Source organism: Nycticebus coucang, chromosome 10 (genome assembly GCF_027406575.1).
Source record: "Nycticebus coucang isolate mNycCou1 chromosome 10, mNycCou1.pri, whole genome shotgun sequence".
NCBI classification, from domain to species: Eukaryota; Metazoa; Chordata; class Mammalia; order Primates; family Lorisidae; genus Nycticebus; species Nycticebus coucang.
The window spans coordinates 117,222,193-117,235,048 of NC_069789.1; the positions used below are offsets into that span (position 1 = coordinate 117,222,193).

A 12,856-nucleotide genomic window follows, 5' to 3' on the forward strand; every position below is an offset into this window, starting at 1 on the left:
ATTTTCAAAGCTGGGATGGGTGGCTCATGCCTGTAATATTAGCACTCTGGGAGGCTGAGGTGGGTGGATTCGTTGAGCTCAGGAGTCTGAGACCAGCGTCAGCAAGATTGAGACCTGGTCTCTACCAAAATTAGAAAAACTAGCTAGGTGTAGCAGGCACCTGTAGTCCCAGCTACTTAGGAGGCTGAGTCAAGAAGATCGCTTGAGCCCAAGAATTTGAGGTTGCTGTGAGCCATGAGGCCACAGCACACTACTCAGGGAGACAGAGTGAGACTGTCTAAAAAATAATGATAATAAATAAATAAATATATTTTCATCAATCTTTATTTTTCATAAAGATTTATAGAAAAATTGCAAAGAGTACAGAGCATTCCCATGCAAATGTCCTTCATTTTTACCTAATGTGCTTTTTCTCAACCACAGTCCCATCCAGAACATCACGTTACATATAGTCATAAAGTCTCTTTAGGCTCCTCTTGGCTGTTGCTGTTTCTCAGACTTTCTTTGTTTTTAATAACCCTGACAATTTTGAGGATACTGCTCAGTTATTTTGTAGACTATCCCCCTGGTGGGAATTGTTGGCTGTTTGATTTTTTTTTTTTCTCATGACACTGGGTTCCTGGAGACACAAAGGTCACAGAAACAAATGCTATCATTATCGCTAATAATTCAGGGTACTTCCTGTCAATATGACCTGGCATTAATGACATTAATTTTGGTGATGTGAGGTCATGTGTTTCTGATTTTGCCACTGTAATTTTCCTTTTCCCCTCCTCCCTTTCTCTGTGAGCCTGTCTTAAACATCAACTCTAGACTGGAACATAGTCATAAGACCATATTTTATAACTCTCAATTGAGAAACATTCTACAAAATAATTTAAATTGTCAAATTACAATGAAAAACAAGGAAAAGCTGGGTATATGTTTCAGATTGAGGGAAAACGCAAACCAAAGATCATATGGATCCTGGACTATGTATATATACACAGGCTATGTTTACATCATTGGAAAAACTGGCCACATTTGAATGAACATGGACTTAGTTAGATAATACTAAATAATGTCATTTCACTGCTAGATTCCCTCTTTCTATAATTGCACTGTGAATACATAGTATATAACTTTCTTCTTAGAAAATGTATGCTGAAGTTTTGAGGGATAATAAAGAATGACGGGCTGGTCAAAGTGGCTCCCTAGCACTCTGGGAGACCGAAGTTGTAGATTCAATTGTGCTTAGGGTTGGAAACCAGTCTGAGCCATAGACAGGGCCCATCTCAACTGAAAACAGAAAAAAATAGCCTGGCACACTGGTGTGCATCTATAGAGCCAGCTACTCAGGAAGTTGAGGTGGGAGGATCTCTTAAATCCAGGAGTTTGATGTTGGAGTGAGCTACAATGATTATAATGATGCAGCTGCAGCCTGGGTGACTGAGTGAGACCCTGTATCAAAAGAAAAAGGAAAAAAAAAGCCATCTTCTTCAACAAATGAGGCGGTAACAACTGTATATCCACATGAAAAAGAATGAAACTGTTCACTTACCGTACAACATATGCAATAATTAATTTAAAGTGGATGAAAAAACTCAAATAAAACTCATAGAAGAAAAGATACAGGTTAATCTCCATGATCTGGAATTTGGCAATGGTTTCTGTACTATGGCCTATTTTCTATACTTGAATATAGTCGTAAGATCACATTGTATAAACTCTAAACAAGAAACATTCTGCAAAATACTAAGCATGTCTTCTTAGAATTGTCACATGGTCATGAAAACAAAGTAAACTGAGCACATGTCTCAGACTGCAGAAACATGAAGCTACATACTGTATGAATCCTGGACCACATGTGCACACCATGCTGCAATTGTATCAATGGAACAACTTCCCAAATATGAACATGAAACACTCATTTAGATAATGTTGAATAATTTTGTATCAGCGTCAGGTTCCCTGGTTTCTGTAATTTTACTGTGGACACTAGCATGTGTTCTTGTTCTTAGAAACACACTTGAGGGACAAAAGAGAATAATTGGCCAGGCACAGTGGCTTATGCCTGTAATCCTAGCACTGTGGGAGGCTGAGGTGGGAGGATCACTTGACCTCAGAAGTTCAAGAGCAACCTGAGCAACAGTGAAATCTCGTCCTTACAAAAAATAGAAAACATTAGCCTGGCACAGTGGTGCATACCTATAGTTTCAGCTTCTTGTGAGGCAAGGACAGAAAGATCACCTGAACCCAGGAGTTTGAGGTTGCTGTGAGCTGTAATGATGCCACTCTACTCTAGCACAGGTAACAAAGGGAGACTCTGTCTCAAAAAATAAAATCATCCCCTTCAACAACTGAAGCTGTAACAACTGTGTATTTACATACAAAACAATGAAGCTGGACACTGACCCTACAATGTATACAATGTTTAATTAAAAATGGATCAAATACCTCAAATATCCTAAAACTCTTAGAATAAAGATGTGGGTAAATGTCCATGACCCTGGATTTTGTGCTATGATATCAGTTCACAAGCCACAGAAGAAGAAAAAAATAGATGAATTAGACTGTGTTGCAGTGAACAACGTTTGTGCCTCAAGGAACACTACCAAGACAGTGGACAGAAAATCTACAGAATAAAAGAAAATATTTACAAATTATATATCTGAACAAACAAAGAACTTCTACAACTCAACAAGAAAAAGTCAATTAAAAATGGGCCCTGGCTCACTCCTGTAATCCCAGAACTCTGGGAGGCCGAGTGGGTAGACTGAGCTCACAGGTTCGAGATCAGCCTAAGCTACAGAGAGTCCCTGTCTCTGCGAAACTTGGTAAATGTAGAATGTAAATGTTTTGGCACAGTAACTGAGATAACGCCGGAAAGGCTATGTTAACCACTGTGATAAAAATGTGTCAAATGGCTTATGAAGTGAGTGTATGATGCCCCATAATCATATCATTGTATACAGTTATGATTTAATAAAAAAAAAAAAAGAAAAAAAATAGCTAGGTGTTGTGGTAGATGCCTATAGTTCCAACTACTTGGGAGGTAGAGGCAGGGGAATTGCTTGAGCCCGAGTTTGAGGTTGCTGTGAGCTATGGCACCATAGCATTCTATTGAGGATAACAAAGTGAGACTCTGACTCAAAAAATAAAATAAAATAGGCTCAAAACTTGAGTAGACATTTCTTCAAAGAAGAAAAGCAAATAGCCAACATGTGCAGGGTAAGAGGCTCAGGTTTATTAGTCATTAGAGAAATGCAAATCAAAACTACTTCCTATTCACCTGGGCCCCTAGATAACATTGACCCAACAAATTGGACTGCATTTGTCTTTTCAGAATACTACACCCAGGAACACATAATACACATTGTTGTCAAGTACATATGGCTTATTCACCAAGATAGGGCAAATGCTAGGTCTTAAGACAAGTCTCAATAAATTTTAAAAAGTTGAAATAGGCTTGACACCTGTAGTTCAGTGGCTAGGGTGCCAGCCACATACACCGGAGGTGGCAGGTACCAATCCAGACTGGATCTACCAAACAACAGTGACAACTACAATCAAAAAATAGCCAGGCACCTGTAGTCCCAGCTACAAGAGTTTGAGGTTGCTGTGAGCTGTGAGACCACAGCACTCTACCCAGGGTGACATAGTGAGACTCAGTCTCAAAAAAAATTTTTTTTGTAATAATAGAAATTATTTATTCTCTTGTTATAAAGGTATTAAATTATAAACCAACAACCATAAGTCATCTATAAATAGTCAAATACTTTTAAATTAAACAAGAAATTTCTGAATAACATATGGACCAAAAGGTACTAATAATCTTTTTCCTTTTTTTTTTTTTTTTTTTTTTGGTTTTTGGCCAGGGCTAGGTTTGAACCTGCCACCTCTGGCATGGGGGCCAGCACCCTACTCCTTGAGCCACAGGCACCACCCAATCTTTTTCCATTTTTTTTAACTGTAAGCTCCATAGTGACACCAAAGTAAGCTCTGTCTACCAAAGGACAGCAGAGTGCCTTACTTTTCTCCATTGTCTGTTTACTGAAAAACAAGCAGCTAACTCTGCCTTTAATCCAAAAGATCCAGTTTTCTTGAATGTTCTTCCTTGGAGTTACAGCTTGCCAAACTTCTTTCTTGGCTCAGCTCCCTGTCTTTGGCTTCATAGAGTCTGGTTCCATCCAGTTTGTCCAGTCAGCCATTTTCCCAGAATTCTGAATCTTTATTTTATATGACTGCATGGCAGATATGGCAGAGGATCAAATCCAAGACCTGATTATGTGAATTATAGCCTTGTAAGAGCAGCTGCTACACAAGGATAGGCAGGAGCCTCTGTCTTCACCAACCTCAAGAGGAGCAGACAAGCAATTCACAATCTTATGGTAAGTGGGGTAAGAGTCAAGATGGCTGACTAAAGCCACCTTTCCACAGAGGCTCCCGTCCAGAAGGAGAATTAAAGGACAGAAGATTAGCAAGTAACCTGGTGGATTAAAGCTGAGTCAAGAGAGAAGGTTGAAGAATGCACATCAACCCTGCTACCCCAAGGATAAAAACACAAGGTACAAAATCCATCACCAAGCAGACGGGAGTCCCATGCCCCATGAGAACGGCTTACAATACTCCATACAAACAAGCAAACAGAGTTCAAAAGTCCTCCCATTATATCCCATAGGAGATACTGTCTAAACACTGGACCTATTTCCTCTACTAGGGTGACATGGTGCTCTCCTGCCAGGCATAAAACTGTATATATTCTCTACCTGAAATTCTGAACTCCCAGCACTCCCTTCCACTCTCACTCTGAGGTCTGGAAGCCTGTCCCTCAGGAGTCCAGATTCTTGTGTATTTTCTCAAGAGGTGTGGACAGGGCATAGACTGCTGCTGGACAGTGCTGATTCTGTGGCACAGGAGTAAGGAGAGGATGGTCAGCTGACAAGGAACCATACAGGAGCAGCGGTGCCCTGAGACCCAGAGCAGCAGCCCCAGCAGCAACAATAGGGCTCATCTCTGGAAATTCTGGAGTCAGACCCCCTGTCTCTCTCGGTAACCAGAGGAGGCTGGGCATCTTCTCTGGTGGCAGCCACTGGCGGAACAGATCTGGGACTGAAACACAGGCCCCATGAGTAAAGGGTTTGCCTGAGGCAGTATCGGCCTAGGCAGAGCATGGGGACTAGAATACACAAGCACAGAGCTGACAGATTCCCAGGATGGGGCTGACCCAGAGGACCATTTTACTGAGCCTTAGATGCACCCAGCCGTTGGGGAATCCTTAGCTGAGACAAAGGAGGGCAGGCAGGGGCTGGAACTGACAGTTAACTGTGCGGCTCCAATACAAACTGTAGCCGAGAATGGGCAGCAGCAGAGACAAGGCCTGAGTTGCAGGTTCTGTGAACTCAGTGTCTGTTATTCAGGGAAATAAAGCCAGGACAGAAACAAATTCTGTGAAGTTATTCTGTTCTGTCAGTAACATCAATCAGGGCTGTGGCTGGAACTGAGTGAACAGCCCCAGCCTCTTTTAAGCACCCAAGGTTGTCAGGCCTCACCTCGTCCTGCTGGATAGTGGCAGAGAGCAGCAGCATGGTTGAGGAGACATATATCTCCCTGTGATTCAAGCAGGTACAAACTCCCGGAGTATCTGCTCATTGGAAGCAACTGGGTCACAGCCCTGTGGGGTTATCAGTGACTGGGTGTGACAGAGGGGCAACGTGGGGAAGGAGGCATCAACCTTCCCAGACTAATCTATTTTCTGGGTGGGTCCTCCTGACCTCACGGAGCACCACAGAGAGTCATATTTGAGTTCTCAGCAGATCCCTGCTATCTAGTTGCCAGAGACTTTTTTGAACTCTCCCACCTGAGACAGGTACTGACTGAGACAATTGATTTGGACCTCTTGAACTAGGCCAATCGCCCGAGGACTATCCAAGTGGTACCCTGGGTGTGGGGTTGTGGGAAGTTTTGATTTTCCTTTTCCAATTGTTGCCTGTAGGGGGCAGGGTGACTTAATTCTTGGTATTTCTCCACAACTGAGACTTCAACCCTGAGTAACTGATTCACTAGGGTTGGACAGAGACCAGCTAAAAATAAGACAGAGCCACTTAGCCCCACCACACCAAGCATGTCCCCAGTTTCTCAGGCTGTAGCACTGTACAGGTCCTTGGCAAAGCTCCAGCCAAAAAGGAACAGACACCGGTCCCAGCTTTTGGGCAAAGGGCTGGTTAAGCACTACTCCTTGAGCCTGCAACCCAACTTCTCTTTATCTGCTCATCTAGTCAAATGGTGTAAAATAATCATAGGGCTGAATCAGCAGAAAAACCCCAGTAATGTGAATAACCAGAGTAGATCAAACCCCCCACAGAAAGACATAGCAGATGCAACTGAAGATCCCAATCATAAACAGATGACCAAGATGTCAGAAATTGAATTCAGAATTTGCATTGCAAACCAGATTAACAGAATGGAGGAAAAGTTGGAATTAGAAATTCCAGGAGCATTTCAAAAGTTGTCTCAAGAATTCAACGAATTTAAAGACAAAATCACCAAAGACTTTGACACATTAAGACAAGAATTTGTGGCCCTCAAAGATCTGAAAAATAATGTAGAATCCCTCAGTAACAGAGTGGAGCAAACAGAAGAAAGGATTTATGACATTAAAGATAAACCTTTTGAATGCTCCCAATCTCTCAAAGAGGAAAAGAAATGGAGAGCAAAAACAGATCATTCTCTCAGAGAGCTCTGGGATAATTGAAAGAAAGCTAGTATTCACTTCATAGGAATCCCTGAAAGTGATGAAGTGGCTTCGCAAGGCACAGAAGCTCTTCTTCATGAAATTATGAAAGATAATTTTCCAGACATGCCAAGAGATTCTGAAATTCAGATACCAGACAGTTTCAGAACCCCAGCACAACTCAACCTGAATAAGTCATCCCCCAAGCACATCAAAATTAACTTCACTAAAGTTAATATGAAGAAGAAAATTCTGAAAACAGCCAGACATAAGAAAACCATAACCTTCAAAGGGAAGAATATTAGAATGACTGCAGATCTCTCTGCTGAAACCTTTCAAGCCAGAAGAGGGTAGTTAACTTTTAATCTCCTAAAACAAAATAACTTTCAACCCAGGATCCTGTATCCAGTTAAACTGAGTTTCATTTATGATGGAGAAATTGAATACTTTAATGAAATTCACATTTTAAAGAAATTTGCCATAACTAAAGCAGCTCTCCAGGATATTCTCAAAAGTATCCTCCATAATGACCAGCACAATCCTATACCACCAAAGTAAACTCACTCAGAAACTTTTGATCAAACTCCAACTTCCACAGTGGTGAAAGGATTAAAAATGTCTACTAGACTTTCAAAAAACTTAATACCCAAAATTCTACCAGGCTTATCAATGTTCTTCATTAATGTGAATGGCTTAAATTGTTCCCTGAAGAGGCACAGGTTGGCTAGCTACAAAAACTCAGACCAGATATCTGCATACAAGAATATCATCTTACCTTAAAAGATAAATATAGACTCAGGGTGAAGGAATGGTCGTCTATATTTCAGGGGACAGGAAATCAGAAAAAAGCAAATGTTGCAATTCTGTTTGCAGATATAATAGCTTTTAAACCAACAAAAGTAAGGAAGAATAAGAATGGTCACTTCAGTTATATTAATGCTAATACTCACTATGATGAGATTTCAACTATTAATATTTATGCACCCAACCAGAATGCACCTCAATTTATAAGAGAAACTCTAACAGACATGAGCAACTTGATTTCCTCTGGCTCCATAATCTTGGAGATTTTAACACTCATTGGCAGTGTTGGATAGATCCTGCAATAAGAAGCTGAGCAAAGAAATTTTAGATTTAAACTGAACCATTCAAGATTTGGATTTAACAGTCATCTACAGAACATTTCATCCCAACAAAAATGAATACACATTCTTCTCATCAGCCCCCAGAACATGCTCCAAAATCAATCACATCTTAAGTCACTAGTCTAACCTCAGTAAATTTAAAGTAATAGAAATAATTCCTTCCATCTTCTCAGACCACCATGGAATAAAAGTTGAACTCAGTAACAACAGGAGTCTGCATACTCAAACAAAAACGTGGAAGTTAAATAACCTTATGCTGAATAATAGCTGGGTCATAGATCAGATTAAGAAGGAGATTACCAAATTTTTGGAACAAAATGACAATGAAGACATGAATTATCAGAACCTCTGAGATACCGCAAAGGCAGTTCAAAGACTGAAATTTATAGCACTGCAAGCCTTCCTCAAGAGAACAGAAAGAAAAGAAGTTAACAACTTAATGGGACATCTCAAGCAACTGGAAAAGAAAGAACATTCCAACCCCAAACCCAGTAGAAGAAAAGAACCAAAATTAGAGCAGAATTAAATGAAATTGAAAACGAAAGAATTATACAATTGATCAATAAATCAAAAAGTTTTTTTTTTAAAGGTAATAACATAGATAAATCTTTGGCTAACCTAACCAGGAAAAAAAGTGTAAAATCTCTAATTTCATCAATCATAAATGACAAAGATGAAATAACAACAGACTCCTCAAAAATTCAAAAAATCCTTAATGAATATTGCAAGATACTTTATTCTGAGAAATATGAAAATCTGAAGGAAATTGACCAATACTTGGAAATATATCACCTTCCAAGACTTAGCCAGAATCAAGTGGAAATGTTGAACAGGCCAATATCAAGTTCTGAAATAGAATCAACCATACGAAATCTCCCTAAAAAGAAAAGCCTGGGCCCAAATCATGTCAGAATTCTACCAAACCTTTAAAGAGGAATTAGTACCTATACCACTCAACCTTTTCCAAAATATGGAAAAAGAACCCAACACATTCTATGAAGCAAATATCACCCTGATCCCTAAACCAGGAAAAGACCCAATAAGGAAAGAAAATTATAGACCAATATCACTAATGAATATTGATGCAAAAATATTCAACAAGATCCTAACAAACAGAACCCAGAACACATCAAAGTAATTATATACCACGACCAAGTTGGTTTTATCCCAGGGTCTCAAGCTGGTTCAATATATATAAATCTATAAATATAATTCAGCACATAAACAAATTAAAAAACAAAGATCATATGATTCTCTCTATTGATGCAGAAAAAGCTTTTGATAATATCCAGCATCCCTTCATGATCAGAACACTTAAGAAAATTGGTATAGAAGGGACATTTCTTAAACTGATAGCGGCCATCTACAGCAAACCCACAGCCAATATCATATTGAATGGAATTAAATTGAAATCATTTCCAGTCAGATCAGGAACCAGGCAAGGTTGCCCATTGTATCCACTGCTCTTTAACATTGTCATGGAAGTCTAAGACATTGCAATTAGGGAAAAAAAGGCCATTGAGGGTATTCATATAGGGTCGGAAGAGATCAAACATTCATTCTTTGCAGATGATATGATTGTATATCTGGAAAACACCAGGAATTCTACTACAAAACTCTTAGAAGTGATCAAGGAATACAGCAGCATCTCACATTACAAAATCAACCTTCATAAATCGGTAGCCTTTGTATATACCAACAATAGTCAAGCTGAAAAAACAGTTAAGGACTCTATTCTGTTCACAGTAGTGCCAAAGAAGATGAAATATTTGGAATTTTATCTAACAAAGGATGTGAAAGATCTCTATAAAGAGAACTATGAAACTCTAAGTAGAGAAATAGCTGAAGATGTTAACAAATGGAAAAACATACCATGCTCATGGCTGGGAAGAATCAACATCATTAAAATGTCCATACTACCCAAAGCAATATATACTTTTAATGCAATCCCTATTAAAGCTCCACTGTCATACTTTAAAGATCTTGAAAAAATAATACTTTGTTTTATATGGAATCAGAAAAGACCCCGAATAGCCAAGACATTACTCAGGAGAATAAAAGACATTACTCAGGAGAATAAAAACAAAGCAGGAGGAATCACGCTACCAGACCTCAGACTATACTATAAATCAATAGTGATCACAACAGCATGGTACTGGCACGAAAACAGAGAGGTAGATATATGGAACAGAATAAAGAACCAACAGATGAACCTAGATACTTACAGTTATTTGATCTTTGACAAGCCAATTAAAAACATTCAGTGGGGAAAAGATTACCTATTTAACAAATGGTGCTAGGTGAACTGGCTGGCAACTTGTAGAAGATTGAAACTGGACCCATACTTTTCACCATTAATTAAGATACTCACTGGATTAAAGACTTAAACTTACGACACGAAACTATAAAAATACTATAAGAGAGTGCAGGGAAAACTCTTGAAGGAATGGCCTGGGTGAATATTTTATGAGGAGGAACCCCCTGGACAATTGAAGCAGCATCAAAAATACATTACTGGGACGTAATCAAACTAAAAACTTCTGCGCAGCCAAGAACACAGTAAGTAAAGCAAGCAGACAGCCCTCAGAATGGGAGAAGATATGTGCAGGTTATGTCTCTGACAAAGGTTTAATAACCAGAATCCAAAGAGAACTCAAATGTATTAGCAAGAAAAGAACAAGTGATCTCATCTCAGAGTTGGCAAGGGACTTGAAGAGAAACTTCTCTGAAGACAGGTGCGCAGCCCACAGACACATGAAAAAATGCTCATCATTCTTAATCATCAGATAAATGCAAATCAAAACTACTTTGAGGTATCATCTAACTCCAATAAGATTAGCCCATATCACAAAATCCAAGACCAGAGATATTGGTGTGGATGTGTAAAAAAGGGAACACTTCTACACTGCTGGTGGGAATGCAAAGTAATATGTTCTTTTTGGAAAGATGTTTGGAGAACACTTAGAATCTAAAAATAGAGCTGCCATTAGATCCTACAATTCTTCTACTAGGTATATACCCAGAAGTCCAAAAATCACATTATAACAAAGATATTTATACCAGAATGTTTATTGCAGCCCAATTCATAATTACTAAGTCATGGAAAAAGCCCAAGTGCCCATCGATCCACGAATGGATTAATAAATTGTGGTATACGTACACCATGGAATATTATGCAGCCTTAATGAAATATGGAGACTTCACCTCTTTCATGTTTACATGGATGGAGCTGGAACATATTCTTTTTTTTTTTTTTTTTAAATATGGAACGCTTCATGAATTTGCGTATCATCCTTGCGCAGGGGCCATGCTAATCTTCTCTGTATCGTTCCAATTTTAGTATATGTGCTGCGGGAAGCGAGCACCATATTCTTAATAAAGTATCTCAAGAATGGAAGAAAAAGTATCCAATGTACTCAGCCCTACTATAAAACCAATTTATTGCTTTCATATGAAAGCTATAACCCAATTATAACCTAAGAATATACGGAAAGAGGAAAGGGAGGGGAGGGGAGGGGGAAGGATGGGCGGAGGGAGAGTAATTGGTGGGACCACACCTATGGTTCATCTTACAAGGGTACATGTGAAACTTACTAAATGTAGAATATAAATGTCTTAACACAATAATTAAGAAAATGCAGGAAGGCTATGTTAACCAGTGTGATGAAAATATGTCAAATGGTATATAAAACTAGTGTATAGTGTCCCATGATTGCATTAATGTACACAGCTATGATCTAGTAATGAATAAATTTTTAAAAATCCAGGATTTTAAAACTGTCTTATAATGTCCTCCAGCAAATGATACATTAATGTCCTTACCCCTTACAATGTGGCCTTATGTGGAAATAGGATCTATTTGCTGCAGTTCTCAACCTGTGGGTCGTGACCCACAGGAACTGTATTAAAGGGGTGCGGCATTAGGGAGGTTGAAACCACTGCTTTAGTGTTTTCTAAATACCAGATCATGTGGTCAGCAAACAGGAACAGTTTGACCTCCTCTTTTCTGATTGGAATACCCTTTATTTCCTTCTCTTGCGTGATTGCTCTGGCTAGGACTTCTAGTACTATGTTGAGTAGAAGTGGTAACAGTGGGAAATTTGTCCTGTTCTAGTTCTTAGGGTGTCGCGGACCGCCAGTCGATGGGCCTCAGTCCGAGGGTGCTCAGGGCGAACGGCACAGGTTGATTGAAAGGTCGACGCAGGATGAAATGACAGACTGCCACACACCACGAATGATGAAGAAAGCAGCTGAACATATTCTTTTATGTATAATGCTTGACTACTTCTATATATATTTTTACTCTAATTAGTAACTATATTTTGATTCATAGTTAATTGCTTGTTAAACATTAAACTACTCTATTGATTTGTGTTACATATGAAAATTAGTGAAGTAAGATGTTTTTCTAAGTAAAGTTTTACTGCAGGAGGTGATAGTGTATGTCAAGTTGGAACATCTTGTTTGCCGTGCCTGCATTGTCTCAAGTCACTGACATTTATGGTAGGGACATGCTGTTGTGCAGGCTCTCTTGGAGCCACTGAGTCCGGCACAGCTATACTTGCTGTGTTTAATTGTGGATCAGTAAGTCACTGTGTTTATTCTTAGTTTCTCAAGACAATCAGGCAATAATCAGGCATTCAACTGAACAGACAGGTTTCAGAGCAAAGGTTTTTTAGGCTTTTATGCCGCACCTCGTGAGTCATTACGTTCAAACAAAGGCATGCTAGGCAACTTATGCGCTGCTGTCGCAAACCAGGGGTGCTGGGGGTTTCGCTCCGGGGAGCACATACCACCTACTCACGCATTTTGTAATGCGGACAGCGCCACTTCACCCAAGGCTAGATGCCGGGGGTGCGGCATTAGGGGGAATGTTTTCAACTTTTCCCTAGTCAGTATGAGGTTGGCTGTAGGTTTGTCATATATGGCTTTTATAATTTTAAGGTATGTTCTTTTTATGCCTAGTTTGTTGAGAGTTTTTATATGAAAGGGTGCTGGA

The 12,856-nt window shown here is 39.4% G+C and overlaps 1 protein-coding gene and 1 non-coding gene across 2 annotated transcripts in view; one reads left to right on the top strand and one right to left on the bottom strand.

The window, feature by feature from the left end:
* Positions 1-12,856, top strand: part of LOC128595776 (sulfotransferase 2A1-like) — a 370,742-nt gene that overhangs the window by 19,980 nt on the left and 337,906 nt on the right. The window lies entirely within an intron of this gene.
* On the bottom strand, positions 11,115-11,222 carry LOC128597810 (U6 spliceosomal RNA). The gene has a single exon (XR_008383368.1). It is a non-coding gene; the product is annotated as a U6 spliceosomal RNA (small nuclear RNA).